We start from the raw sequence: 23,999 nt of genomic DNA on the forward strand, positions 1-23,999 counted from the left end.
AGGGAGAAACACTCCCAAATTCATTCTACGAAACCACCATCACCCTGATACCAAATCCAGAAAAAGATATCACAAAAAAAGAAAATTATTGACCAATATCACTGATGAACATAGAGGCGAAAATCCTGAACAAAATACTAGCAAACAGAATCCAACAACACATTAAAAGGGTCATACACCATGACCAAAGGGGATTTATCCCAGGGATGCAAGGATTCTTCAATATATGCAAATCAATCAATGTGATACACCACATTAACAAATTAAGGAATAAAAACCATATGATCATCTCAATTGATGCAGAAAAAGCTTTTGACAAAATCAACACCCATTTATGATAAAAACTCTCCAGAAAATGGGCATAGCGGGAAACTACCTCAACATAATATAGGCCATATATGACAAACCTACAGCAAACATCATACTCAATGGTGAAAAACTGAAAGCATTTCCACTAAGATCAGGAACAAGACAAGGATGTCCACTCTCACCACTCTTATTCAACATAGTTTTGGAAGTCCTAGCCATGGCAATCAGAGAAGAAAAAGAAATAAAAGGAATACAAATTGGAAAAGAAGAAGTAAAACTGTCACTGTTTGTAGATGACATGATACTATACATAGAAAATGCTAAAGATGCCACCTGAAAACTACTAGAACTAATCAATGAATTTGGTAAGGTTGCAGGATACAAAATTAATGCACAGAAATCTCTGGCATTCCTATACACCACCAACGAAAAATCAGAAAGAGAAATTAAGGAAACACTCCCATTTACCATTGCAACAAAAAGAATAAAATACCTAGGAATAAACCTGCCTAAGGAGGCTAAAGACTTGTACCCAGAAAGCTATAAAACACTGATGAAAGAAATCAAAGATGACATAAACAGATGGAGAAATATACCATGTTCTTGGATTGGAAGAATCAATATTGTGAAAATGACTATACTACCCAAGGTAATCTAAAGATTCAGTGCAATCCCTGTCAAACTACCAATGGCATTCTTCACAGAATTAGAACAAAAGTTTTTACAATTCATATGGAAACACAAAAGACCCCAAATAGCCAAAGCAATCTTGAGAAAGAAAAACAGAGTTGGAGGAATCAGGCTCCCTGACTTCAAACTATATCACAAAGCTACAGTAGTCAAGACAGTATGGTACTGTCACAAAAACAGAAATATAGATCAATGGTATAGGATAGAATGCCCAGAGATAAACCCATGCACATACGGTCACCTAATTTACGACAAAGGAGGAAAGAGCATACAATGGAGAAAAGACAGCCTCTTCAATAAGTGGTGCTGGGAAAACTGGACAGCTACATGTAAAAGAATGAAATTAGAACACTACCTAACACCATACACAAAAATAAACTCTAGATGGAATAAAGACCTAAATGTAAGACCAGACATTATAAAACTCTTAGAGGAAAACATAGGAAAATCACTCTTTGACATAAAACACAGCAAGATCTTTTTTGACCCACCTCCTTGAGTAATGGAAATAAAAACAAAAATAAACAAATGGGACCTAATGAAACTTCAAAGCTTTTGCACAGCAAAGGAACCATAAACAAGACAAAAAGACAACCCTCAGAATGGGAGAAAATATTTTCAAATGAAACAACAAAGGATTCATCTCCAAAATATACAAACAGCTCATGGAGCTCAATATCAAAAAAACAAACAATCCAATTTAGAAATGGGCAGAAGACCTAAATAGACATTTCACCAAAGAAGACATACAGATGGCCAAGAGGCACATGAAAAGATGCTCAACATCACTAATTATTAGAGAAATGCAAATCAAAACTACAATGAGTTATCACCTCACACCTGTCAGAATGGCTATTATCAAAAACATCTAGAAACAATAAATGCTGGAAAGGGTGCGGTGAAAGTGAACCCTCCTGCACTGTTGGTGGGAATGTACATTGATACAACCACTATGGAAAACAGTATGGAGGTTCCTTAAGAAACTAAAAATAGAACTACCATATGACCCAGCAATCCCACTACTGGGCATATACCCTGAGAAAACCATAATTCAAAAAGAGACAGGTACCACAGTGTTCACTGCAGCACTATTTACAATAGCCAGGACATGGAACCAACCTAAATGTCCATTGACAGATGAATGGATAAAGAAGATGTACATATATACAATGTACATATATACAATGGAATATTACTCAGCCATAAAAAGAAATGAAATTGAGTTATTTGTAGTGAGGTGGATGGACCTAGAGTCTGTCATACAGAGTGAAGACAGAAAGAGAAAAACAAATACTGTACGCTAACACATATATATGGAATCTTAAAAAAAAAAAAAGGTACTGATGAACCTAGTGGCAGGGCAGGAATAAAGACATAGACATAGAGAATGGACTTGAGGACATGGGGGGTGCGGGGGAAGCTGGGGCAAAGTGAGAGTAGCATCGACATATATACACTACGGAATGTAAAATAGTCAGCTAGTGGGAAGCAGCAGCATAGCACAGGGAGATCAGCTCGGTGCTTTGCGATGACCTAGAGGGGTGGGATAGGGAGGGTGGGAGGGAGGCTCAAGAGGGAGGGGAGATGGGGACATACGCATGCATATGGCTGATTCACTTTGTTATAAAGCAGAAGCAAACACAGTATTGTGAAGCAATTATACTCCAATAAAGATCTGTTAAAAAAAATAGGTAGGGCTTGGTTTGCTCAGATTGTCTCAATCATGTTATATCTTTAATGGTCCAAACTCATGTACAAATAAGGAAATAAAGCAAGTTGTGGTCACCTGCCCCTGAAGGATTACATTTTGCCCTACGGGAATGGGAACCACTGATCTTTGCTAGTAGTCGTGCCCAAGTTCCCTGAGTTGATACAGGTAGTAAAAGAAGAGAGTGATCAGAGTTCTTCAGAACCTTATAGAGAACTGAAAGGATGATATCATTATCATTCCACTGTTTACACAGACAGCATTGTACCACCTTTTAGCTCTCATTTTAGACCCTGCCCCCTCTTATAATACAATTTCAAGTTTCAACTCAGCACACCCCCTGAGGCACCAAACAAAATTTAAAAATAAGAATCACTGAGAATGAAATTATCATCACAGGATACAAATTTGTATCCAACCAAAACAATGCCAGAAACACTTCCAGCAGTCATTAAGAAGGTGTTGGGAAATATGGCTGAAGTTGATCTGCAGCCAAAGAAGTTAGAATTTGAGTCTTATTCTTATTTTTTAAATAGATTTCCTAAGCACTAGTGTTTTATTTATTTATTTATTTATTTATTTTATGGCTGTGTTGGGTCTTCGTTTCTGTGCGAGGGCTTTCTATAGTTGCGGCAAGTGGGGGCCACTCTTCATCGCGGTGCGCAGGCCTCTTACTATCGTGGCCTCTCTTGTTGCAGAGCACAGGCCCCAGACGCGCAGGCTCAGTAATTGTGGCTCACAGGCCTAGTTGCTCTGCAGCATGTGGGATCTTCCCAGACCAGGGCTCGAACCCGTGTGCCCTGCATTGGCAGGCAGATTCTCAACCACTGCGCCACCAGGGAAGTCCCCCTTATTCTGAGTCTTAAAGGCAAACATGCCTAAAAGAAAATACACAAACTTAAACGATCATTTTGCAACAAAGCATCCAAATAAGAAAGCCAAAGGGAAGGAGAGACCTCAAATGTTAATTACAAAATGTATCCATTCCCAAACAATGGAGAGGTGGAGTCAAGATAATTCACTCCACCAATGAACTTTCAACTTTACAGTATCAGCCGCAGAGCCTCTAGAAGCTGGATTGAAAAAACCAGATTTTCATTTTCTGTCGGAAATTTGAGTGAAAATTAGTTAGCTTTATTTACAGTATTTCAGTTCATCTATCTTTTGGAAGCAGCAGTACAGAACATGAATGCGAATTACACATTCTACTCCCAGCTCCCAGCATGCGTATGGCAGGGCTGAATTTAGACCATGGGAAAAGGGGGAAAATTTAAGTTATGTGACTAAGAACAAACACCTCGATGATCTTCACCCACCGGAGCGTCCTCCTAATTTTATAGGTTGCCACCCCCTGGAGCTCTGCGGGAGACTCAGGTAAACTCAGTCACAGGAAGCTAGAGGCTGTTTAGCTCCAAGTTTTGTAGCCTGTAGAGATGTAGCCTCTTGTTTCACAGGAGCTTTACAGATAGTGTGGGGAGATGCCAGAGCAGTGCTACCCCATTGCCACTGAATTCCTAGTCTTCTCGGTGCCTTTGAGAAGACTTCTATTTAAAACTAGAGTAAAACACCCAAAATATGCCCTACCCACAGCCAGACGCCCAAACTAAAAGGTTTATCTGCCCCAGTTCTCCTCTTATCTGGCTGCTGTCTCCCCTCTAGCCTTTATTTATCTAACTCTACTCATCTTGGAAGGATCGACTTTTTTCAGGAAGTCATCTTTGCTTACTCTAATTGAAACTTCTCTCTCACTCAAATTTTCTCTCTCTCAGGCCTAGAGTAAGATTTTCAGAGGACTGTGGGTGTGAGGTTTTGATGCTCGCCCATTATACTTCAAAGCAAAAACAACCCTAAGATATACAATATGTGTACAAAGTTTCTCACTTCTTCCTATAATTGTTACTGTTTTTATAAAGTTTTTCACTTTAAAAAAAAATAAATTTTTTTTTGGCTGCATTGGGTCTGTTGCTGCGCGCGGGCTTTCTCTAGTTGCGGCGAGCGGGGGCTACTCTTCCTTGCGGTGCGCGGGCTTCTCATTGCGGTGGCTTCTCTTGTTGTGGGGCACGGGCTCTAAGCACGTGGGCTCAGTCGTTGTGGCTCGCAGGCTCTAGAGCACAGGCTCAGTAGTTGTGGCGCATGGGCTTAGTTGCTCCGCGGCATGTGGGATCTTCCCGGAGCAGGGCTCGAACATGTGTCCCCTGCATTGGCAGGCGGATTCTTAACCACTGCGCCACCAGGGAAGCCCTGTAATTGTTATTTAGATGATTTTTAAAAAAAATCCAATTCTTTCAAACACTGTTTTGGTACCCTTGATTTGATGGTACTCAAGGCAATGCTAATCCTGTTTGTTGGATTAACCACCTGTTTCCTTCACCAGAAGGAATGCATTATGAGATTAGAGACTTTGGCTGGTTACTGTATCTCTGAAGCCTAGAATAGCATGCACATATAATAGGTTCTCAGTATGTTCAACTAATGAATAAAAGGGAAATCTTCTAGCTGTGTTCAAATATTTTAAGAACTTCATGTGGCAGGTGTGTAAGTGGGGATACCGGGTTGGGTTTTCTTCTGTGCTTCTGAAGGCAAAGACCTACGTATGGGAACTATTGGGACTGAACATCCAAATTTTCTGATATTTAGAGCTGGTCATGACCTCTAGATTAGAGTTAGTTAGAGTTGAACATTACCCTTGGCATCCTCATAAAGCAGTGACCTCTCCCCATCGGTGGAAGGACTCAGAGTCAGAGCAGCATCTGTCAGGGGATTCCTTCTTGCAGAAAGGAGTAGGCAAAATAATCCCCCCACCCCTCCAGATATCCATGTCCTAATCCCTAGAACCTGTGACTGTGCCCTTACATGGCAAAAGGGACTTCATAGATGTGATTAAGATAAGGACCTTAAAATGGGGAGATGATCCTGGATTATTGGCAGGGGTGGGGGGTGCTCAATCCAATCACGTGTGTCCTTCAAATCAGAAAACCTTTCCCGGCTGAGGTCAGAGTCAGAGGATGAGGTGAAGAAGGGTCAGAGAGATGCAACGTTGCTGGCTTTAAAGAAGGAGAAAGGGGGCCACAAAACAGGTAATATAGTTAGCCTCTAAAAGGTAACAAAGGCCAGTAATGATCTCCCCAGCAGTAGCCTCCAGAAATGAACATAGCCCTGCTCTCACTCTGATTTTTTTTTTGACATGTGTTGAATTTTTGAATTCCATTGGAATTCTAAATGTACAGAACTGTAAGAAAATAAAGTCATGTGTTTTAATCCATCAGGTTTGTTGGAAAACTAATACAATAACCTTTAAGGTTATTTTCCAGATCTGAGATTCCATAATGCTAACCTGTCGGAGGAGGGATTGGATTAGAACCAGGAAAACAATTCCAAAAGTGAGGGTTATTAAACATGGAGGTGATTTATTAAGCAGACTGTGAAATCCCCATCTCTAAAGAGCTTAAAGATGAGAATGGATGAATGTCACCTGTCTAGAACTCAGTCTAAAGTTCCATCATCCAAGGGTCCTGGGGATGAGCTAAATGAATTCCTACTCTCTGGAGTCTATGAAAGGAGCCCAGTCTGTGAAAAGAGGCAGGATTTCTGTAAGACTGGGGCAAATTGCCTTTAAATGGAAACAATTTCCCTTCTGAAAGCATTGGGGTATTAGGTGAAAATGTCCAAAATGAAGCAATTTAAAACCTCCATTTCCTATTTGGCATGAGTTATGAAATTTCATACGAACATATAGATACATAAACAATGTAGCCATTGATATTATGCCCAAACTGAGCCTGTCATTTGATTTTGAGTGATTGAGCAAGACCGCATATTTCCATCCAGGGATCTGTTACAATAGGAACCGTTTTGATTATATCTTAAATTTAAGAAAACTCCCTCTTACCTTGGGGGAGTGCAGGCCTCTGAGTCTGCAAATCAGTTCGCATACAGCCAACACCCTCTTCGGGAATCTGTTCTGTCCTGCCCAACTAAGGTCCCCACAGAGAGGGAGAGAAGTGCTGCAGATTTCACTTAAAAGTTCCCCCAGTCTGCTCTTCTGGGTGCCTTAAGCAGTGACTGGAAGGTCCTGCTCTCTTTTCTTTTTTTTTTCTAATAGGAGGGAATTTTTCTTTTTCTTTTTCTTTTTTAAAATTAATTAATATTTATTTTTGGCTGCGTTGGGTCTTCGTTGCTGCGCGCGGGCTTTCTCTAGTTGCGGCGAGCGGGGGCTACTCTTCGTTGCGGTGCGCGGGCTTCCCATTGCGGTGGCTTCTCCTGTTGCGGAGCGCCGGCTCTAGGCGCGCGGGCTTCCGTAGTTGTGGCTCAGTGGGACTGCTGATAATTCCAGGAGTAGGTACTCAGCTCTCTCTGAAAGTGATCAGTAGCACTTTGACCATAGATTCGCTCCTCTCAGGAGTCTGCTTCTCTTCCCTAATTGTGCCGCACGACTAAGTTCTTGTCTATGTCTGTTTGAAGGGAGGGTGGGAGGGTGGCTGGGCTGGGGGGGGGGACTGATGTCAGAACTGCCTCCCTTGTACCGTCAGCATTTCTCATCTGTCCTTGTCCACCGACCATTATTCTTGTAGAACCTAGTTTCCCATCAGCAATGATGAGGCCACGTCACCTTGGAGCTGCTGCGTCACCGTTAGTATGGGCTGGAGGGTGGCCTGCAAACGACCGGTTACATTCCCTAGCATTTGCAGACCTTGGACATTAACCCCACTTCTCCCAGGGGAAACTGAAGCCTTGTTTTAGGTCACCTGGTGACTTCTGGTCCTACTTTTTGACCCCTAGTCCAGTGTGCTTATACTTCAGGGCACTGTGGTCCAAGCCGGCTTCAAATAGGGCTGAAGCTAAACATTTCAGAGAGGGATCTAGCATGACTCAACCAAGACTCTCTGGAGTCTAAGTAGTCTGGGTTTGAATCCTGAGGGCCACTTTTGGCAACGTGACCTTGGGTAAGTTACTTAACCATGAGTTTACCCACAAAGTCACTGCTTCCAGACTTTGGCTTAACCCCTGGGAAGGGGAACTCCAAGAATAAATGCGGTAATTTTAATTTTTTACGCAATCCATCAGATGGGGGCAGGGAAGGGTGGGTTGCATGTAGCTCAGAGGGGTCAGAAATTAACTGAGATCCAGAAAGTTAAGAGGCGTGATATTTCCTGCACACCAGAGCGGACATTCCTACCGATACACCAGACACCTCGAGAACTTCCGTATCCCGCGATCCCCACGGCTATCAGCCTCGCCCGCCCACCAAACGTTCACCCCGTCTGGGGCCGGCTCAGTTTTCCAGGCCTTTTCCCTTCCTAGGCGTCTCCTGCGGGTTCCCAGTCCGAAGGCTGGTCCCCCCACGTCGCAGCCTCGGCCGGAGGCGCCCACGGCGGCGGGATTGGCGGTCCTCCGGCTCGTGGCCCGAGCACGGTCCGGCAGCGAACCTCGGACCAGGCGAGGCCCTCGGGAAGCCCCCGCGCCAGGGTCGCGGGTCGGCACGTGGGCCGGCAAGAGGCCGGGGCGCAGGGGTCAGTCCCGGCCACGCCCCTCCCCAGCCTCGCGCCGGCGCTCTGGCAACTGGGGCGGGGGTGGGGGGGATGGGGGGAAGGCGGGCCAGCACCGCCCCCCGCACCGCCCCCCGCACCGCCCCCCGCACCGCCCCCCGCACCGCCCCCCGCACCGCCCCCCGCACCGCCCACGTCGGGGGGGAGGGCGGTGCCGCGACACGCGGGACGGCCGAGCGCGGACGGCGGCCGAGGAGGCCCAACCTCAAGCCCGGTGCGTGCGCGAGTGTGTGCGGGCGGGGCGGGGGCGCGCGCGCGCGCGTCCTGACCGGCTGGTGTCAGCGGCGGCGCGCCCCTCGGCGCGGCCGGAGCTCCAGCTCCACGCCTGAGTCCGCCCTCCTCGTCTGGGGGAGTTTTAACTGTTCAAAGCTGCACACGCTACGGCTGTTCAAATTTCCAGAAGTGTCTTGATTGCTTGCTTTCTTTTTTTAACTTTGTTTTGAAATCTTGATCTGCAGCGTGTTATGTCCTGACTCTCGGACACGCTTCAGGCAACCAGGGCATGAAAAATGGAAATGGAAGCTTCCGTAAGTGAACTTGAATTTCTACCCCTGATGAAAACCTGTGACTGGCTCCCCCGTTGCATTTTTAGGTACAGTCTAAAACCCTTCCACGGTCTCCGGGTCCCCAGGGGCCCGGTCCAGCCCCACCCGGCCGGCCTCACTCCGTCCCCGCAAGCTCCGGGCACATGGACCTTGTACAGTTCTTCAGCGAGAAGAGATCTCCGCTCAGCTGACACTTTTGCCTTGTTTCCCATGACTGAGATTCCTCCTCCTCCTCCTCTCTGCCTACCTCATTCTCGTCCTTTAGATTTCAGATCAAATGCCACTCCCTCGGAAGGACTTCACTGACCTCTCGAAACTTTATTTTCCTTGGCACTTAACAGAGTATATCATTTTAAAAAAATGTATCGTGTTTATTTGTTTAATGCTTAGGTTTAGTAGACTGTAAATTTCATGAAGGCACGACCATGGCTCTTTTGCCTTTTACTGTACTTTCAGAACCTCGCAGGACCTTTTACTGTACTATTCAGAACCCCTAAATATGTATTGAAGGTAGGAAAGAACTTTCCAAACATGTGATTACAGACCTTTGATTCTGGGAACGTGCAAGGTTTGCAGTTTGCCCCGGAGGAGACAAGTTTCGAATCATGGCCTCTAAACTTTTTCCACGGTACCTTACTTTCAGTAACAACTTTTTTTTTTTTTTTCTTGCACTCCAAATATATGTATATTTATTTACAAATTATAAAAGTGTAGTGCATGCTCATATATATTTACATATTATTATAAAGCGCACACAACCAAACAGAAGCTTTTTAAAGCTAAGATAAAAATAATAGCTATAAATAAAAGTTCTAAAATTTTTTTCCTGCACTGTGCTTTCGAGCCCACTCTGCAGATAATTTGTGAGAAGAGGGCTGCCCTCTCTTGGTAGAGGGCAGCTAAAGACACTTGCTTTGCATGGCCCGAATTCCTCAGGCTTTCACAGGTTTACCGTTTTGTGACCTCCGGTGGTATACTCAGCATTCCTGGTCTACACTATTTTCATTCAAGGAAAATATAAAGCGAGGCATTGTTTTAAGCCAGCACATTCTTTAAAATGCAGAGGTAGTCGTATTATGCACTCATATTGGACCAGGAAACAATGAAACATACGCATGTATAAATGTCTCAAAACTGAATGTCCATCTTTGTAACACCATGGTCACTACTCTATAAACGGAAAAATAATTAATCTGTTCTCATGTTTCAAGGCTTACAGAATTTTCACCTTTGAAGGCAACTGAATTACATTATTTTAGGTTTCTTTCTTTTCTTTTTCTTTTTCTTTTTTGGCAGCGCTGTGCAGCTTGTGGGATCTTAGTTCCCCAACCAGGGCCCACGGCAGTGAAAGCCCGGAGTCCTAACCCCTGGACCGCCAGGGAAGTCCCATATTATTGTAGTTTTGATGGTGGGATATTCCCTACTGACTTTTATATTATATATATAATCTATCTATACTATATTATAAATTTATAATATATTTATGTCATATAAATGTTTATACATTTATATATAAATAAAGCCTTATATACTTTAAGCCTTAAGAACTTCTAGGGTAAAAGCATAACAGATTTCTATTATACAGCATGTCTTTTGGACTTAAATAGTTCAGTGTTTGAACAAATTTTGAAATGCCTTTATGTTCGGGTGAAATGGGGGAGACCAATCATAACATAGTCCTAGGAAAATATTACAGATCTATGTATGAGAATTTCCAGCAAAGTCAGCTACACCTTCTGTGAGAGATAGGAGTGAAACATGTAACATAAAAAGTGCAATTGTTCACTAATTGTTTACAATTTCCAGTTGTGTAGATAAATAATTCACTTACCGTTATTTATTTCTCCAGAGCTATTTTTTGCTACTTGAACAACATATTCAATTTTACCTTCTCATTTCTACTTCTGCAAAAACGATTATGTTTTAGAATCTGTCTAAGCTGCCCCTAGTTTCAAGTTGCAGTCTGTTAGGGATATAAGTAAAGAGACAATGATCACAAGCAAATAAGAGTCCTGATCCCTCACGCTGTCTACCAAATAACAAACTCACCCGCAAATATACACAAATGCCCACAAATGCCTAGGCAGGGTAGGGAAAGGAGGGAAGAAAGAGTAGAATTGCTTTAGATGTGCCACTGATTTTGAGGTTCTCCCCTCCCATAGAAGCTTCCTTCACAATTCATGGTATTTCTCTACTTCATTTCCATGACACGTGTCAGGCAGGAATATTACGCAGGCAGCGCACAATCCAACCACAGTTCCCCAGGGGTACCAAACTCCCAGAATTGCTATGTTAAAGCCCACATCCGAATCCAACACTCCCATCCCTCTGCCTATTGCAGTCACCAAAGGAATTCTTTTTGGGGATGTTTTTTTACTCGGGCTCTACGGCATACCAAGTTGCATGTTACCAGAGTTTCCGAAAACAGCAGCTCACTTATTAATTACACACGGGGAAAGGTGCCATTACGATGGAGAGAATTAGAGGACACTTTTAATTAGAAGATCAGTGTATCATCACCAACAGCTTGTGGAGCCCTAGCTGGGCCTCCTCCAGCTGCAGGCGGGCACCGCGGCGGCTCTTCTCTCCCGGGGGCGTGGCCCACCCTGGGTGAAGGGACGGAACGGCGGTGCGTGCTGAGTGACGGTGCCGCGACCTGGTCGTGGGGCCTCCCTGGCTCGCGCCCCGGAGCTCCCGGCAGCCAGACGGTGAGCCCACGCGCCGGCAGGAGGCGCGCCGCCGAGGCCCCCAGCGCGCCGACTGCGCCGGCGCAGAGCCGGGCGGACTCGCGGCGCCGGGGAGGCCGGCGGGGCTGCGGCTCGCGGGCGGCGGCCAGTCCCGAGGAGCCGGGGGCCCGGAGAGGCTGCCGGAGCAGCGGCCGCAGCCCGGTGGAGGAGCGTGCCGGACGCACGGGGGAAGCCGCCTCGCACGGGCTCGGAGGAAAAGCCGAGCTCGGCCGTTCCCGGCCTGGGTTTCCTGCTTGGTGACCCTGCCTCGCGGGGGCTGTGAGGGAGCAGCGTCGGCCGCGTGGCCGGTGCGCTTGAAGAAGACGGTGACGGGAAAAAGGCGCGGGCAGAGCGAGCGGCCGGCAGGCTGTGTCCCTGTGTCACCTCCCGTGGGAAAGCCGCCCGCGCCCTGGCGGCCGCTGCGCTGGGTGCTCGGGCGCCGGGTCCCTGCGGTCGGTGGTGGTGGGAGCCGGGCTGGGGACCCTGAGGACGGCCTTGCTTCCTGCGGAGACGGCTCACCCCGTTCACGTGACATTTCATCGCAGTCTTCAGTGTCGACGTTGGACTTGAGTGAAAGATCATCTCGTCCAAATATGTATTGAATGACTATTGGAGAATTATTTTTAAAAACTGAGTGCTTAGGCGAGCGCCTGGCATCCAAAAGTGTCACATTCCTGGTTTAATACCATAACCTCTCAAGGCCCTTTCTCTTCATCCGTAAGAGTAACTCCACCGGCCAAGGTTGCCCAAGGTCACAGGCCAGGAGCTGCAGTGCTTGCTGAGAATTTTTTTTTTTTTTTAAGATTAAAAAAAAGAAAAAAAGAAGTACAGTTGATTTAGTGTTGTGTTAATTTCTGCTGTACAGCAAAGTGATTCAGTTATACATATACGTACACTCTTTTCTTTATATTCTTTTGCCTTGTGGTTTATCACAGGATCTTGAATAGAGTTCCCCGTGCTAAGTGCTGGCTGAGATTTGAAGCGAGGCGTTTGGCCTCCAGGCTCTGTGCTCTTAGTCACAACAGTTAGCAGCGACCAAGGAGCACGTTTTTAGATGCCTTCTCCAGGCTTTTACTATTTTATTTGTACTTCTGTTAGATTAGGAGATAAATCGCTTTGGATAGGATCTATGATCTGTCAATCCTACATGGACCTTAAAAGTGCAGTGGATTGAGATTCCTGTGTTTTTCACCTCGACTTATGGCACAGTCTGGTTGCCTGAATTACTTCAGTGTAAATGATATCCGCACTCAAAATATACATGGGCAACAGAAGGCAACTACAAAACTCACAGGACTCAAACTTTCTAGGATCCACTGGGTCACCGCTCATCTGAAGGAAATTGTAGCTGTAACTGCTGGTGAAACTGAAGGGGTGCAGATATTACCTCCCCTAGGAGGCTGGTTGGGCATCTCATAGAGGCTGTACTTCCAGAGGTCAGTCATTTATGATATTTGCTCTGTTCTTTGAAGCTACACGTTTCAAAAACATTTCTTCTCAAGGCTGTGTGTTCCTATAATGTATTCCTTTCACTGATTTCTGTGCTAGAGGAAATGAAGGTAATCAGTGGGGTGTATGTGAGAAGACTCTTCAGGGAAATGTTAAACAGTTGGCCAGAGGGGAGTTCACCAGACAGCTGGCATTGTTGCATGAAGAACCATGGGAGCAAATATTAGACTCTTTTTAGGGGTCGTGGTTGGGTTTTCAGGCACTTCCTGTTAAATCATGGTAAAGAATGCACATTTGTGCATTCGAGGGGCCTATTTTACATATTAGAAACAAGACCTTTTGTGGAGTACAGAGTTATGCTTTAGGAAGTGTGAGCCCATTGTGATAGGCTGAAAGTGCCACAGGCCCCCGACCCCCTCCCCCCCCACAAGATAACCACTGCCTAGTGCCTGGAACCTTGAATGTTACCTTATTTGGAAAAGTCTTTGCAGATGTGATTAACTTAAGGATCTCGAGATGGGGAGGTTCTCCTGGATTACCTGGGTGTGCCCTAAATACAATCACAAGTGTCCTTAAATAAGAGAGAGGCAGAGGGGATTCGATACAGGAAAAAAGAGAAGGAGGCCATGTGAAGATGGAGGCACAGATTGGAGGTACGGCCGCAAGCCAAGGAATGCTGGCAGCCATCAGAAGCTGGAAGAAGCAGGGAACAGATTCTTCCTTAGAGCCTCCAGTGGGAGCACAGCCCCCCTAATACCTTGATTTTGGTTCACTAAAACTGATTGTGGATTTTGGCCTCCAGAACTGTGAGAGAATACATTTCTCTTGTTTTAGGCCACCAAGCTTGTGATATTTGTTACTGCAGCCTCAGGAAACTAATACTCGTAGTTAATTCAGGGAACTAATAGATCTCTGAATCTGTATAACAAGGAATTCGTTGATACTAGTTTTGTCCCTTTGATACTATTTTCCCTTCTTGGAATGTTTGACTTTGTGGTTGATGGTATAGAGGCTGACTTGGTGACCCTGAGAAGTGTGGCTCCAGCCCATACATTCAGGTGTTTTTGCTTGGTTTGAGTGGTCAGGGATAGCAGTATAAATAAGATGATTTATGTCCATATCAAGGCCATGAGGTCAGTATCTGCCTATCAAATGTCAATATTGGCCTCAGTATATTAACATTAAAATTAATTGCTCACCTTGGCTCACCACACACTAGTAGAATTGGATAAGCTTCACAATCTGTCTGGGGTTATAAGGAGGACCAAGCCAAAAGAAAAGAAATTCTTGGTTATATACATTTAGCATTGTGAGTATATTTATGTTGTACTGGGTTTGTAAATCATTACCTCTAAACATACCCATGAAGTCAAGATTGAGTCAGGAGCCCAGTGGGCCAATTCTGGCTCCTGTACTTTAGGCAACTTAGTTAAACTTTCTGGAGAGTGGAAATAGCATGAGATATAATAATAAATATTATTTAATAAACACGTATGTATCAGAAACTGGACTAAGTGCTGTACGTATATAATCTTATTTAATCCTTGTAACAACCCCTAGCAATAAGTGTTATCCTAATTATATAGATGAGGAAATTGATGTTCAGAAAAAATTAAGAAAACTTGTCCAAATCTGCAAAATCAGTGGCTGAACTGGAATCTGGACACAGGATATCTTATTTCCAAGTACATACTCTTTTTTTTTCCCCCCAATATTTACTTATTTATTTATTTGGCCATGCTGGGTCTTAGTTGCAGCACGCAGGATCTTCGTTGCTGCGTGTGGGATCTTACTTGCGGTGTGCAGGATCTTTGACTGCAGCATGCGGGGGTCTTTACTTGCATCATGTGAACTCTTAGTTGCGGCATGTGGGATCTAGTTCCCTGGCCAGGGATCGAACCCGGGCCCCCTGCATTGGGAGCGTGGCGTCTCAGCCACTGGACCACCAGGGAAGTCCCTCTAACTACATACTCTTTTTTTTTTTAATAATTCTTTTAATAGATCTTTATTGGAGTATAATAGTTTCACAATACTGTGTTAGTTTCCATCGTACAACAAAGTGAATCAGCCATATGCATACATATGTCCCCATATCACCTCCCTCTTGGTCTCCCTCCCATCCTCCCTATCCCACCCCTCTAGGTCATCGCAAAGCACCGAGCTGATCTCCCTGTGCTATGCTGCTGCTTCCCACTAGCTGACTATTTTACATTCCGTAGTGTATATATGTCAATGTTACTCTCACTTCGCCCCAGCTTCCCCCTCCAACCCTGTGTCCTCAAGACCATTTCCTATGTCTACATCTTTATTCCTGCCCTGCAACTAGGTTCATCAGTACCATTTTTTTTTTTAAGATTCCATATATATGTGTTAGCATACAGTATTTGTTTTTCTCTTTCTGACTTCACTCTGTGTGACAGACTCTAAGTCCATCCACCTCACTACAAATAACTCAATTTCATTTCTTCTTATGGCTGAGTAATATTCCATTGTATATATGTACCACATCTTCTTAATCCATTCATCTGTCAATGGACATTTAGGTTGGTTGCATGTCCTGGCTACTGTAAATAGTGCTGCAATGAACACTGTGGTACCTGTCTCTTTTTGAATTATGGTTTTCTCAGGGTATATGCCCAGTAGTGGGATTTGCTGGGTCATATGGAGTTCTATTTTTAGTTTTTTAAGGAACCTCCATACTGTTTTCCATAGTGGTTGTATCAATTTACATTCCCACCAACAGTGCAGGAGGGTTCCCTTTTCACCACACCCTTTCCAGCATTTATTGTTTCTAGATTTTTGGATAATAGCCATTCTGACCGGCGTGAGGTGAACCCTCACTGTAGTTTTGATTTGCATTTCTCTAATAATTAGTGATGTTGAGCATCTTTTCATGTGCCTCTTGGCCATCTGTATGTCTTCCTTTCTGAAATGTCTATTTAGGTCTTCTGCCCATTTTGAAATTGGATTGTTTGTTTTTTGGATATCGAGCTCCATGAGCTGTTTGTATATTTTGGAGATGAATCCTTTGTCTGTTGTTTCATTTGAAAATATCTTCTCCCATTCTGAGGGTTGTCTTTTTGTCTTGTTTATGGTTCCTTTGCTGTGCAAAAGCTTTGAAGTTTCATTAGGTCCCATTTGTTTATTTTTGTTTTTATTTCCATTACTCTAGGAGATGGGTCAAAAAAGATCTTGCTGTGGTTTATGTCAAAGAGTGATTTTCCTATGTTTTCCTCTAAGAGTTTTATAATGTCTGGTCTTATTTAGGTCTTTATTCCATCTGGAGTTTATTTTTGTGTATGGTGTTAGGTAGTGTTCTAATTTCATTCTTTTACATGTAGCTGTCCAGTTTTCCCAGCACCACTTATTGAAGAGGCTGTCTTTTCTCCATTGTATGCTCTTTCCTCCTTTGTCGTAAATTAGGTGACCATATGTGCATGGGTTTATCTCTGGGCATTCTATCCTGTACCATTGATCTATATTTCTGTTTTTGTGACAGTACCATACTGTCTTGATTACTGTAGCTTTGTGGTATAGTCTGAAGTCAGGGAGCCTGATTCCTCCAATTTTCTTTCTCAAGATTGCTTTGACTATTTGGGGTCTTTTGTGTTTCCATACGAATTGTAAAATTTTTTGTTCTAATTCTGTGAAGAATGCCATTGGTAGTTTGATAGGGATTGCAATGAATCTGTAGATTGCTTTGGGTAGTATAGTCATTTTCACAATATTGATTCTTCCAATCTAAGAACATGGTATATTTCTCCATCTGTTTATGTCATCTTTGATTTCTTTCATCAGTGTTTTATAGCTTTCTGAGTACAAGTCTTTCACCTCCTTAGGCAGGTTTATTCCTAGGTATTTTATTCTTTTTTTGCAATGGTGAATGGGAGTGTTTCCTTAATTTCTCTTTCTGATTTTTCGTTGTGGTGTATAGGAATGCCAGAGATTTCTGTGCATTAATTTTGTATCCTGCAACCTTACCAAATTCATTGATTAGTTCTAGTGGTTTTCAGGTGGTATCCTTAGGATTTTCTATGTATAGTATCATATCATCTGCAAACAGTGACAGTTTTACTTCTTCTTTTCCAATTTGTATTCCTTTTATTTCTTTTTCTTCTCTGATTGCCATGGCTAGGACTTCCAAAACTATGTTGAATAAGAGTGGTGAGAGTGGACATCCTTGTCTTGTTCCTGATCTTAGTGGAAATGCTCTCAGTTTTCACCACTGAGTATGATGCTTGCTGTGGGGTTGCCATATATGGCCTTTATTATGTTGAGGTAGGTTCCCTCTATGCCCATTTTCTATCATAAATGGGTGTTGAATTTTGTCAAAAGCTTTTTCTGCATTTATTGAGATGATCATATGGTTTTTATTCCTTAATTTGTTAATGTAGTGTATCACATTGATTGATTTGCGTATATTGAAGAATCCTTGCATCCCTGGGATATTTCCCACTTGGTCATGGTATATGATCCTTTTAATGTGTTGCTGGATTCTGTTTGCTAGTATTTTGTTCAGGATTTTTGCATTTATGTTCATCAGTGATATTGGTCTATAATTTTCTTTTTTTGTGATATCTTTTTCTGGTTTTGGTGTCACAGTGATGGTGGCTTCGTAGAATGAATTCGGGAGTGTTTCTCCCTCTGCAATTTTTTGGAAGAGTTTGAGAAGGATCGGTGTTAGCTCTTCTCTTAATGTTTGATAGAATTCACCTGTGAAGCCATCTGGTCCTGGACTTTTGTTTGTTGCAAGATTTTAAATTATGGTTTCAATTTCATTACTTGTGATAGGTCTGTCTATGTTTTCTAATTCTTCCTGGTTCAGTCTTGGAAAATTGTATCTTTCCAAGAATTTGTCCATTTCTTTGTGGTTGTCCGTTTTACTGGCATATAAGTGTTTGTAGTAGTCTCTTATAATCCTTTGTATTTCTGCAGTGTCAGTTGTGATTTCTCCTTTTTCATTTCTAATTTTATTGATTTGCGTCCTCTCCCTTTTTTTCTTGATGAGTCTGGCTAAGGGTTTATCAATTTTGTTTATCTTCCCAAAGAACTAGCTTTTACTTTTATTGATCTTTGCTATTGTTTTCTTTGTTTCTATTTCATTTATTTCTGTTTTGATCTTTATGATTTCTTTCCTTCTACTGACTTTTGGTTTTCTTCTTCTTTCTCTAGTTGTTTTAAGTGTAGGGTTAGATTGTTTATTTGATATTTTTCTTGTTTCTCATGGTGAGATTGAATTGCTATAAACTTCCCTCTTAGAACTGCTTTTGCTGCGTCCCATAGGTTTTGGGTCGTCGTGTTTTTGTTGTCATTTGTTTCTATGTATTTTTTTATATCTTCTTTGATTTCTTCAGTGATCCCTTGGTTATTTAGTAGCACACTGTTTAGCCTCCATATATTTGTGGTTTTTACAGTTTTTTTCCTGTAATTGATTTCCAATCTCATACCACTGTGGTCAGAAAAGATGCTTGATACGATTTCAATTTTCTTAAATTTTCCGAGGCTTGATTTGTGACCCAAGATGTGATCTATCGTGGAGAATGTTCCATGTGCACTTGAGAAGAAAATGTATTCTGCCACTTTTGGGTGGAATGTTCTATAAATATCAATTAAATATATCTGCTCTATTGTGTCATTTAAGCTTATGTTTCCTTATTTATTTTCTGCTTGGATGATCTGTCCATTGGTGTAAGTGGGGTGTTAAAGTCCCCTACTATTATTGTATTACTGTCAGTTTCCCCTTTCATGGTTGTTAGCATTTGCCTTATGTATTGAGGTGCTCCTGTGTTGAGTGCATAGACATTTATAATTGTTATATCTTCTTGGATTGGTCCCTTGATCATTATGTAGTGTCCTTCCTTATGTCTTGTAACAGTCTTTATTTTAGAGTATATTTTATCTGATACGAGTATTGCTACTCCAGCTTTCTTTTGATTTCCATGTACATGGAATATCTTTTTCCATCCCTTCACTTTCAGTCTGTATGTGTCCCTAGGTCTGAAGTGGGTCTCTTGTAGACAGCATATATATGGGTCTTGTTTTTGTATCCATTCAGGCAGTTTGTGTCTTTTGGTTGGGGCATTTAATCCATTTACATTCAAGGTTATTATCAATATGTATGTTCCTATTACCATTTTCTTAATTGTTTTGGGTTTGTTTTTGTGGGTCTTTTTCTTCTCTTGTGTTTCCTGCCTGGAGAAGTTTCTTTAGCATTTGTTGTAAAGCTGGTTTGGTGGTGCTGAATTCTCTTAGCTTTTGCTTGTCTGAAAAGCTTTTGATTTCTCTGTTGAATCTGAATGCGATCCTTGCTGGGTAGAGTAATCTTGGTTGTAGGTGTTTCTCTTTCATCACTTTAAGTATATCCTGCCACTCCCTTCTGGCCTGCAGAGTTTCTGTTGAAAAATCAGCTGATTACCTTATGGGAATTCCTTTGTATGTTATTTTTTGTTTTTCCTTGCTGCTTTTAATATTTCTTGTTTGAATTTAATTTTTGTTAGTTTGATTAATACGTGTCTTGGTGTGTTTCTCCTAGGGTTTATCCTGTATGGGACTCTGTGTGCTTCATGGACTTGGATGACTATTTCCTTTCCCATGTCAGGGAGGTTTTCGACTATAATTTCACTTCAAATATTTTTTCAGAACTTTTCTTTTTGTCTTCTTCTTCTGGGACCCCTATAATTCGAATGTTGGTTCATTTAATGTTGTCTCAGAGGTGTCTGAGATTGTCTTCAATTCTTTTCATTCTTTTTTTTTTATTCTACTCCTTGGCAGTTATTTCCACCATTTTGTCTTCCAGCTCACTTATTCGTTCTTCTGCCTCAGTTATTCTGTTATTGAGTCCTTCTAGTGCATTTTTCATTTCAGTTATTGTGTTGTTCATCTCTGTTTGTTCTTTATTTCTTCTAGATCTTTGTTAGATCTAGAATTTTCTCAATCCGTGCTTCCATTCTATTTCTGAGATTCTAGATCATCTTTACTGTCATTACTCTAAATTCTTTTTCAGGTAGACTGCCTGTTTCCTCTTCATTTATTTGGTCTTGTAGGTTTTTACCTTGCTCCTTCATCTGTGACATATTTTTTCGCTGTCTCTCTTTTTTTTTTTATGAGTGTGATTGTGTCCTGTCTTACTGGTTGTTTGGCCTGAGGCTTCCAACACTGGAGTTTGTAGGTTGTTGGGTAGAGCTGGGTCTTGGTGCTCAGATGAGGACCTATATGAGACCTCACTCCAATGAATATTCCCTGAGGTCTGAGGTTCTTTGTTAGTCCAGTGGTTCGGCCTCAGAGCTCCCACCACAGGAGCTTCGGTGCAACCCCTGGCTCGCAAACCAAGATCCCACAAGCTGTGTGGGGTGGCAAAAAAAAGAAAAGAGAGAGAGAACAATAACAAAGTAAAAAATAAAATTGGACTAGGAAACTAACAGATATGTTAGAAAGAACATAAAAATAAAAATGTAGATGAACCAATAACCGGAGGGTACGACAGTACCATAATAGTAAAAAAGAGGAGGAGGGAAAAAAAAAAAAAGGAGGGGGAAAAGGCCTTGGCTGTGGAGGGCAGGACCTAAGGAAGGGTGAGGTTTGGGCAGTGGGTGGGGCCTATGCTTAGGACCCACAGGGCTGGAAAAGGCCCTGGGAGCTATGGGGGGTGGGGCTTAGGCTCAAGGAACAGAAGGGGCCCAGGTGTGCTCCCCACCCCTGGTCTCAGAGGGCAGGGGACCTCACCTGGGAGCCCAGCAGGCTTCCTGGGCTCAAGTGGGCAGGGCAAACGCCCTTCTGTCCTCTCCTGCTCCTCCCACCTGCCTCGCCTGTTCTCCCCTTGGCCTCCCTCCTATGCCCCCGGGACCAATGCGGCTGCAGGTAGGGGGGGCCCTGGAGGGCAGGGGACCGGCCTGGGAGCTCAGCAGGCTCCCCAAGCCGAGTGCGCGGGGCAATCACCCTCTGCTCCTCTCCTGCTCCTCCTGGAGGGCCCCTCCCGCCTGCCTCTCCTGATCTCCCTGGCCTCAGTAATGCCGATCCTGTCTGGCTTCCACTTCTTCTCCCCGCTTAGTTCCCCCACGTCCTCCTGGTTCACTTGGGGGTTCCTCCTGTCTCCTTGGGTGTCAGCGTCCCCACCAGTGGCCGGCAGGCGCCCTAGTTGTGGGGCGACGCTAAGTTAGCATCTTCCCACACTGCCATCTTCGCCATCTATCCAACTACATACTCTTAATCACCATTAAGTAGTTCATGCATTGAGAGAAGGTGGAAAGTTGTATCTGTTATGCATTATAAATTAGAGAGTCTTTATCAATGTCATTATGATTTTAATTTCAGAGCACCGAATAGCAATACAGACTCTAGATTCTATTCTTCCTAGGCTCAGTGTTGGCTGTCTTTACTCTGAGTGGCCCCGATACACCAATGAGGAGGATTTCTAGGGGTTAGGGCTTTGATAGTGCTTTAGTTTTGGGAAAACCAGCTCAAATCTCACTCTCTATGAAGATTTCTCTCCTTACTACCTATTGTGGTGAACTCTCGTGCCCTGAAGATTTCTTTAGCTGTACCCCACAGGTTTGGATACCAAAGTTTCACAGACTGACGATTATTCTGAATATTTTATAATTTCTCACTTAACTCAAGTTACTTAGGAGTGCATTTTAAAGTTTCCCAGTACTTGAATTTGTTTTAAGCTGAAAATCTTATCAGAGCTCCTGATGTGGAGTTTTTTTTTTTCAAACTATTGAGATCCAACTACTAAACCATTGGATGTCACCTTAAAAAGTAGGAGTGAGGGGGCGGGGATAATGAGATAGTGATGGAGTGAGGAAAATCCAATATACCAACATGTTCTAAAGGTCACTACTGTGGTCAGTGGGAGCTCAGTTCCACTGGGAAATGTTCCGAATGTCTTCTAAAACTACCTGTTTGAAGGATGGGAGCCTGCTTTCTGCCAGTGGTAGAGGTTTGCCCTGGGCAGGGACATGGTAGAGGAAAGAGTGATAATTTTCCCATATTTCTGGGCAATGTTTGTACAGGCCAGTGGACTCCCACTGCTTCAGCTTCTGAGAAGGCCCTGAGACAGAACGCCTACAGACAAAGGCACGCCCATTCCTGCATTCAATAAGTATTGCACGCCTGCTAATTCTTCAGGCCTAGTGCTCGGCATTGGAGATGGAATGTTGAAATAAACCTGGTTCTTGTCCTTATGGAATTACAGTCTAGTGAAGCATCCTCTGCCAGAGCTTATACGGAAGGACATGAATGGAGTGTAGGGATCTGAAAGTCATTCAGTCCAGTTGAAACATAGAGGGTGAGAGGCAAGACTAGATAGGTAATCAGGGGTCAGATATTAGAACACTTATATATAACGTTAAGGAGCTTGGGCTTCATTTTGAGGGCAGAATTGTTTTTAGGTAGAGAGTGACATCATCATATTTGTATGTTAGAAAGAAATAAGCACTGTGGAGTAGGACATACGTAGAGGCAGGAGGATCTTGCAACAACACAGGTGACAGACAGAAGTGGCTCACATTAGCCTTTTGTCAATGGTGGCAGATACGGGAGATATTTAGGAGGAAATTGTTTATCAGTTGGATGTGGAGGGTAAGAGAGAGTAAGCTGAAGGACATTACTCAGGTTTCTGGCTAAGGCAGCAGGGTAGGTTGTAAAACTATTTCTTGAGATGTAGAAAATGTAAGGTAGAGTAGATTTTGGTGAGTTGGATTTTGGACATACTGAGTTTGGGCTTCTCTCATGGTTATGATGATCACCTGTGTGTTGAGGAATGGATGGGTTCCCCCACTGAGAGGGCTTCAAACTAGGAAGAAAGGGAACCGGGACAGAGCTCTGGACCACCGACACTTAAGAGATGGGCAGAGGAAGAGGCTGCTGCCGAAAAGTGGCAGGAGGGTCTAGGAAGATGCGATTGGAGCTGTTGACAAGCAGGATGTTGGTGACCTTTGCAAAGCAGTTTCCATGGAGTGCTGGCAGCCAGATTTCATTGAGTTGAAGAGTTACGGGAGTCGATGAAGTAGAGCCAGCTGGTATAGACAACTGCTTCCAGGACATTTGCCTTTGTATCAGTTTCTTAGAGCTGCTGGAACAAAGTACAACAAACTAGGTGGCTTAAAACCACAGAAATGTATTCTCTTACAGTTCTGGAGGCTAGAGGTCTGAGATCAAGGAGTCGGTAGGACTGTGCTCCATCGGAGATTCTGGGTAGAATCCTAGTTTGCCTCTTCCTAGTTTCTGGTGGTAGCTGTCAATCCTTGGTGTGCCTTGGCTTGTAGACACATCACTCCAATCCCTCTCTCCATCATCACATGACATTGTCTTTGTGTCTTTCTGTCTTTACGTGGCATGTTTCTCTTCTTATGAGGACACTGGTCATTAGGATTAGGTTCTACCCTAATGACCTCATCTTAACTTGGTTACATCTGCAGAGACCCTTTTTCCAAATACTGTCGCATTCTCCGGTACCGGGGGTTAGGACATCAGCATATGTTCTGGGGACGCAATTAATCCAGAACAGTCTTTAAAGGGGAGACTGGGAAAGCATGCTTAAAATGAAAGGAAAAGTAGAGACTAGGGAACACTGAAGACAAGCTTCCCCATGTGACAATGGCTGGTCTTGACTAGAAGGTGGAGTTTCAGTTCAGAGGGTGACCAGCCAACCCCTCTTCCCATCTTCATTCCCTTTCGTTAGCTCCATCAGACCTCACACTGCAGACAACCACTACTGCGCATTCAGCAGGCTTCACCTCCTCTTGGCCATATCTTTCTTTAAGATTCACTTCTAAGGCATTGATATGGACAACTTTGTGTCCCGAGGCTGACAGGTACATCCAGAGCATGGCCACTGCTGGCTTTCCCTGGAACTTGAGAGTGCTGTGTTCCTACCTTTTTCTTGTCAAACACGCACACACACACACACACACACACACTCTGTAGCTTGAGAATCATGAGTTCTAAGTGAGTCTGAGAGAGTCATAAAAAAAGCAGTCATTTTTTTTTTGTTTTCCATGCACAACTTCAAGTTGGAAATTGCCCT

General features: G+C 43.4%; 1 long non-coding RNA gene across 1 annotated transcript in view; it reads left to right on the forward strand.

Moving 5' to 3' along the window:
• Positions 1-12,722: 12,722 nt before the first annotated feature.
• The window catches only part of LOC133076172 (uncharacterized), a 45,367-nt gene continuing 34,090 nt past the window's right edge, over positions 12,723-23,999 (forward strand). The window contains exon 1 of the long non-coding RNA XR_009697507.1: positions 12,723-12,960. This is a non-coding gene — a long non-coding RNA (uncharacterized LOC133076172). The remainder of the gene's footprint in view (positions 12,961-23,999) is intronic.

This window comes from Eubalaena glacialis, chromosome 16 (assembly GCF_028564815.1).
Source record: "Eubalaena glacialis isolate mEubGla1 chromosome 16, mEubGla1.1.hap2.+ XY, whole genome shotgun sequence".
NCBI lineage: Eukaryota > Metazoa > Chordata > Mammalia > Artiodactyla > Balaenidae > Eubalaena > Eubalaena glacialis.